The 6641-nt window shown below is 53.5% G+C and overlaps 1 long non-coding RNA gene across 1 annotated transcript; it reads right to left on the minus strand.

Annotated features, from left to right (window-relative positions):
* Positions 1-3675: 3675 nt before the first annotated feature.
* Positions 3676-5660, minus strand: LOC135580611 (uncharacterized). The gene is made up of 2 exons (XR_010475528.1): positions 5242-5660; positions 3676-4459 (listed from the first exon to the last, which is right to left on the minus strand). It is a non-coding gene; the product is annotated as an uncharacterized LOC135580611 (long non-coding RNA).
* Positions 5661-6641: the final 981 nt, after the last annotated feature.

Genomic DNA, 6641 nt, shown 5'->3' on the forward strand with positions numbered 1-6641 from the left:
AGATCACCTGCTCCATGACCTTCCCTAGCACCAAGATTAGACTGACAGGTCGGTAGTTCCCCGAGTTCTCCTTACGGCCCTTCTCGTAGATGGGCATCACATTAGCCAACTTCCAGTCAACTGGGACCTCCCCAGTTGGCTAAGATTGCTTGTAGATAATGGAAAGTGACTCAGAGATCACCTCTGCCAGCTCCCTCAGCACGCTTGGGTGCATCTCATCTGCCCCCACGAACTTGTGGATGTCCAAGTAGTGTAGCAGGACGCTAATCATTTATCCTTGGATTATTGGGTTTGATTCTGCTCCCCACGCCTGTCTTCTGGCTCAAGGGGCTGGGTACCTGGAGCACCACTGTTCTGACTAATTAAGGCTGCTGCAAAGATGGCATTTAATACCTTAGCAGCCTTTCGGTCATCCTCTGTCATTTTGTTTCCCTCTGTATCTGTCAGGGGATAGAGATTCTCCTTAGACCTGCTCTTGTTGCCAACATATTTACAGATACCTTTTTAGTTGCCTTTACAGAGGTGTCGAGGCCCGTATCTTGACAAAATGGAGTGCAACAGACTTATCACAGAATCCCAGAGTGTCAGGGGCTGGAAGGGCCCTGGAAAGCTCATGCAGTGCAATGCCCCCATGGAGCAGGAACACCCAGATGAGGTTACACAGGAAGGTGTCCAGGCGGGTTGGAATGTCTGCACAGAAGGAGACTCCACAACCCCCTGGGCAGCCTGGGCCAGGCTCTGCCACCCTCACCCCAAACAAGTTTCTTCTCAGATTTCAGTGGAACCTCCTGTGTTCCAGTTTGCACCCATTGCCCCTTGTCCTGTCACTGGTTGTCACCGAGAAGAGCCTGGCTCCATCCTCCTGACACTCCCCCTTTCCATATTGATAACCATTAATGAGGTAACCCCTTAGTCTCCTCTTCTCCAAGCTAAAACTTATAGGTTTAACCAGTCAGTTTACAGGGAATGTTGGTGGGGGGACACATAATGGGACGTTGCTGGCTGAAAACGGAAGGCAGATCGCAAAGCTTGTGTGCTCCAAGTACCTCAGTCAATGGGTAAAGGAGGAGGAATCACCTGTGGTTGGGATTAGGGTAAATATGGGGCTGTGTCTTCCCACGCTTTTGAGGGACCCCATAGAGACTCCAGTGCACTTTATTCATCAGCGTCCTCCAGGCTGAACAAACCCAGTGACTTTAGCTGCTCTTCACTTGGCTTCCTCTCCAAACCCTTCAGCAACTTTTTAGCCCTCTTCTGCACACTCTCTAGTAGCTTAATATCTTCTTTATCCCATGGCACCCAGCCCTGCACACAGTGTCTCAGGTGAGGCCGCTCCAGTGCAGAGCAGAGCGGGACAGTCCCCTCCCTCACCTGGCTGGCCATGCTGTGCTGGATGCACCCCAGGGTACGGTTGGACCTCTTGGCTGCCAGGGCACACTGTTGGCTCATGTCCAACTTGCCGTCAAACAGAACCCCCAGATCCTTCTCCATGGAGCTGCTCTTCAGCATCTGGTCCCCCAGTCTGTATGTACAGCAAGGGTTGCCGAAGAGGGGAGAAGGACAAAGCAAGGCCCTTGCGCTTGCCAGCCCGAGTGCGGGGGCACTGAGGTTTGCAGGGAGAGCTTGGTGCAGCCTGGTGATGGGCGCAGGGAAGAGGAGGGCAGGAGGCCTGAGCAGCAGCGCTGGTGCTGGCAGGTCCAGGCACCATCAGGCAGAGCTGGGGAGGTCCCTGCAGAGCTGCTGGGGGGAGCAGAGTGTCACAGCGGGAGCGTGGTGGGCCCATAACCCAGAGGTCGATGGATCAAAACCATCCTCTGCTACTTGCTTTTGGCCTCGCTCCAGCCCCACCAGACACTGCCTCTCCCTTGCAGCGTTCACCAGGTGCTCCCTGCACTGCTGCCCTCCTGCCCTCTGGACACCCAGGGCTGCCCAGGGCTGTCCCAGTGCCTGAGCCCCCTCTCTCTGCCACTGACACCTTCTCCTTTGCTTTCTCTGCAGGCACCGCTTCCAAAGTGCCCATCAGCAAGGCAGAGGAGGCTGTGGACCAGCAGCCAGAGCACAGCACACAGTTCCCCAAAGCAGGCAGGGGATGTCCTGGGGACACTGCTGTTTCCCACTTGCCACCAGGCAGCTCAGTCCCTGCCTTCCCAGGAACAAGAGGGGACTATCAGGGCTCTGCAGCTGGGGAGGAGGACAAGCCTGTTAGTGTGGGAACCACCTCTGTGTCAAGAGGTAAGGGGAAGACCTGTGTGGGATGTGGACAGTTCCAGCTCTGCAGTGCACCTGCTGCACCATAAAGCTGAGCCATCAGCAATGTGTGTGGCCCCTCTGTGAAGACATATTCGAGAAAGGGCAGAAAAGGCCAGGCTGAGAGAGGAGGAAGAAACGAAAAGAGTGGGAAAGAGCAGAGGGAAGATGCATCCTGCTCGTGCAGGTAAAGGAGCCTGTTGTGAAGGAGTCTGGAACAGCCTTAGGAGATGAACGCCATTCTCACTGAGGGAGAGGCTACTTTGGGACAGAAGGGAACAGTGTGTCCTGGAAGAAAGGCCCAGGGTTTGAAGTCAGCCAAGACAATCCTAGCAGAGGAAAGCAGTCCGGATCATGCAGGGTCTTCAACATGGGGGTTCAGGGAAGCAGCAGCAGAGAGCACAAGTACAAGCATCAAACCACCCATCTCTGGGCTATCAATGCACTCTGTGAGGGGCAATGTTGAAGAGCATAAGCTGGAAACTTCATAACCAGGTCTTATGAACAGAAAGTGAGATTCTCAGGGCTTATCAGCCTGGATCTTGTAACAGAAGGCATTGGGGCTTGTGCAAATAGCTCTGGCATTCCCTTGAAAAGCCCTGTGAGTAGCGGGTGCCTGGTGGCCCTGGAGGAAGAGCGTTTGTACTTGGTGATGGCCAGGCAGATGGAGAGAGTGCCAGGCTCACCCAGGACCATATGGCTGCAGTGGGGTGGCCACAGGAGAAAGACAACAGGTGTTCAGCAGGTCCCATGGTGTAATGGTGAGCACTCTGCACTCTGAATCCACTGGTCTGAGTTCAACACTCAGTGGGACCTCAAGTTTTAGCTCTCTCAGAGCTTTCCTCAGCATGCAAACACCTCCACAGCCTTGCTGTTGGGTCACTTCTTTAATGCATTCCCATCAGCCCTCCTCTCCTGTGCTCCCAGCCCTGGCACTGACACCAGTGTCCCTTCTCCTGCCCTCTGTCCAACAAACCTCTGCAGGTTTCCCGAGCTCTGGCCCTGCCCCGTCCCAGCTCCCTTCTTCCTGATGGCTGCTTCTGGATGGGGGATCCAGCAGCGGCTCAGCAAATCACACAAGAGCTGAGGTGCAGATCATGCAGGCCAAGCCTGGCTCAAAGCAGGGCCAAGAAGAGGAGGCTGTTGAGGGCCTTGTCTGGTTGGCTGTTGGACATTTTCTAAGTTGGAGAATCTACAGCCTTGCTGGGAACCTTTTCCCCATCTTGACCACCATTGTTTCTGGCATTAAGTTTATTTCCTCTCCTGTCCATTGCTTCTGGTGTCCTGTCAGGGAATTCCACCCGCCCTGGCACTGTTTCTGCATGGGGACACAGTCATTGTCATGGGAAAGAGCAGGTTCTCCCTCTTTCTTGCAGAGCGGTTGAACAACTGACAGAGGAGGAGGACAAACCACCACGAGTCTCCAGCTATGCTGCGCAAAGTCTTTAATGAGAAGGAGCAAAAGCAGTGGCACAGAACAGAGACCAAGAAACACATCTGCAGGGTTCAGGGCAACACAGAGAACAGCCCATTGCCCAAGGACAAGCTTGAAACACCAAGCACTTGCCTTTCCCCATTCTGCTCCACCTGCTGGCAATCCCAGCCCAGCAAGAGCAGTCCCTAACTCCAGCACCCTCCCCCAGCACCAGGAGGTTCAGCAAAGCAGAAGAGAACGAGCCCTTTCTCAAGGAGCTCAGAGCAAAGCAGAGCCAGAGGAGGCACAGCGAGGCCTGACGTGCAGCCAGGAGCCGTGGGCACAGGTCCCTCCTGCCAGCTGGCATGAGGACACCCAGCCCATCTGCAAGGCCTGGCCACACTCCTGCTGTGCAGTCCCCATCATTCTTCCTGCTCCAGAAGGGACGATGCACCAGGTTCAGCAGTTCAGTCGGCAGCGGGGTGGAGGCAGGCACAGCCCTGACCCCCCCAGACCAAGGGAGCCCCCAGAAGAGATGGGAACCCCCCCAGTGCTGAGGGAGCTCCCAACGGCAGCTGACAGAGAGGATCCCACAACTGTGTTCTGAGGGAAAGAAGTGAGGATGGGGCCCGGCAGGGTCACCACCACTGGGGCGGCCTCGATGGCCACCGTCGAGTCACCACAGCGGGCCACACAGGGCTCACTGCAGCTGCTTGCAAGTGGGGTTGGGCCAGAGGAACCACAAGGTGCTGGGATACAGGGTCTGAAGCAAGACATCTCTCGGTGAGGGGGGCAAAGCTGAAACACAGAGCACAGACACAACACAATTTCAGTCTGTCTTTCTTGTCCTCACTTCTCTCTGGAGATGCACTTCACTGTCCTCCACCTGCCTTTTAACTCTAAGTTCAGATATTGCCTCCAGCTCATCTTGCTGACATGTACAACAGGTATGACACCTCACTTAAAGCTAGATTTGAATGCCTAGGACCAAAGAAGTGCCTAACTGACTGCTGATGTCACAAGGACCTCCTCCTGCATTACCCAGTGCAAAAGGCCAGATGAAGGTTCATGCAACTAGTCCAGCACAAATAGGCTGCATGGAACAAGGGTCTCAGAAGTCAGCTCTTGAGAACACATAGTGTGCACAGAGCTGCCATGGCCCTCACTGTGCTCTCTGAGTTGCATGGTCCAGAAAGACTTGAACCACTGTTGGGACAGGACCCAGCTCAGTGGATTTAAAGCCCCTGTGGAGAGCCTGATCATACCCCATCTCCAGAACAGGCAGTGCTGCATGGAAGGAGCCACTGGATGCACTTGGCCATTTGGTTAGAGACCATCTGTCTAAAGCAGAAATTCTGCTGAGCAGACCTCCCTGCAGCTGAGCCCCATTCATCCCCTTGTGCTTGAAAGAACCTTCCTCTTCCCAGCTCTCCCCAGCCAGGCCCATCAAAAGGGAAAGAGTTGGCAGCCCTTCAACAGTTCTATTGCTGTGCACGTTGAGGCAGCCCAAGGATCCACCTGAGTAGCCACCATGACAGCAGTCCAGCCCATGGGGAGAGATGGAGTGCACAGAGTCTTACCTCGTTCCTGGAGGAAAGGGAGGCAAGAGAGGAGGATGCAGAGCCTGGAGCAGCGCAGGCTTTTATGCTGTGTCCTAGTGCTCTGTGGGGCCACAAACATTCCTTGCTCATGAAGCATCTAAGCTCCCATTAGTTGTTGCTTGCCAAAGCCTTGCTGGTGATTGAGTCCCTGCCCCTTTCATCTGAAATATTTTGCTCCCACTTCATAGTAACTGGAATGAGCTGTGAATCACAGAACGAGTTTTGATTCTAAAGGTCCTTAAATATAATTTTGTTCTACCCCCCTCACGTGGACAAGGACACCTTTCACAAGGAAAAGTTTCTCAAAGGCCCTTCCAGCTGAGCTTTAAACACTTCCAAGATGGGGCAATCACAGCTTCTATGGAAGGCCTGGTCCAGTGTCTCACCACCATCACAGGGAAGAGTTTCTTTCAAATATTTAATCTACATCTAACCTTTTTCATTTTAAAAACTTTGCCTCTCTTCTTGTCACTGCACTCCCTGACAAAGTGTCCCTCCCCGTCTTGAGGTCTCTGAAGAGCCTTCTATTCTCTAGCATGAAAAACCCCAAATCTCTCATCCTCTCCTCCTAGGAGAGGTGCCCAGACCCCCTGATCATCTGTGTGCATTACTCTGGACCCAATTGAGCAGGTCCATGTATTTCCGATGTTGCAGGCCCTACATCTAAACACTGTACTCCAGGTGGAGTCTCATGGGGCAGAGTAGATGGGTAGAATCACCTCTGACTTTCAGGCCACCCTTGTTCTGATACAGCCCAGGATACAACTGGCTTTCTGGGCTGCAAGCATGCATTGGCAGCTCATATTCAGTTCTTCATCCACCAATATGCCCAAATCCTCCACCACAGGGCTGCTCTCTATTCAGTCATGGCGCAGCCCATATCCATGTTTGGGATTGCCCTGACCCAGGTGCAGGACCTTGCATATGGCTTTGTTGAACTTCATGAGGTTCACCTGGTCCCCCTCTCTAGCCTGTCAAGGTCCCTCTGGCTGGCATCCCTTCCCTCTAAAGTAACAACCATGTCACTCAACTTGGTCCCATCCGCAAGCTTTTTGAGGGTGAGCTCAATCCCACTGTCTATGTTCTCAGCAAAGATTTTAAATAATACTGGTCCCAGTTCAGACCCTTGAGGGACACCACTGGTCGTTGGTCTTCCCCCGGACTTCAAGACATTGACTGCAACTCTTTGAGTGTGACCACTGAGCCAATGTGTAGAAGGCCAGTAAGTTTCTCGGGCACAATTTGCCAGGACAACCATGTTGGCTGTCACCAGTCATCTTTGTTTCCATGTGCCTTAGAATAGTTTCCAGGAGGATCTGCCTTATGGTCTTGCTGGGCAAAGAGGTGAGACTGACCAGGCTGCAGTTCCCTCAGTCTTC

The sequence above is a fragment of the Columba livia genome, chromosome 11 (assembly GCF_036013475.1).
Source record: "Columba livia isolate bColLiv1 breed racing homer chromosome 11, bColLiv1.pat.W.v2, whole genome shotgun sequence".
Classification (NCBI taxonomy): Eukaryota; Metazoa; Chordata; class Aves; order Columbiformes; family Columbidae; genus Columba; species Columba livia.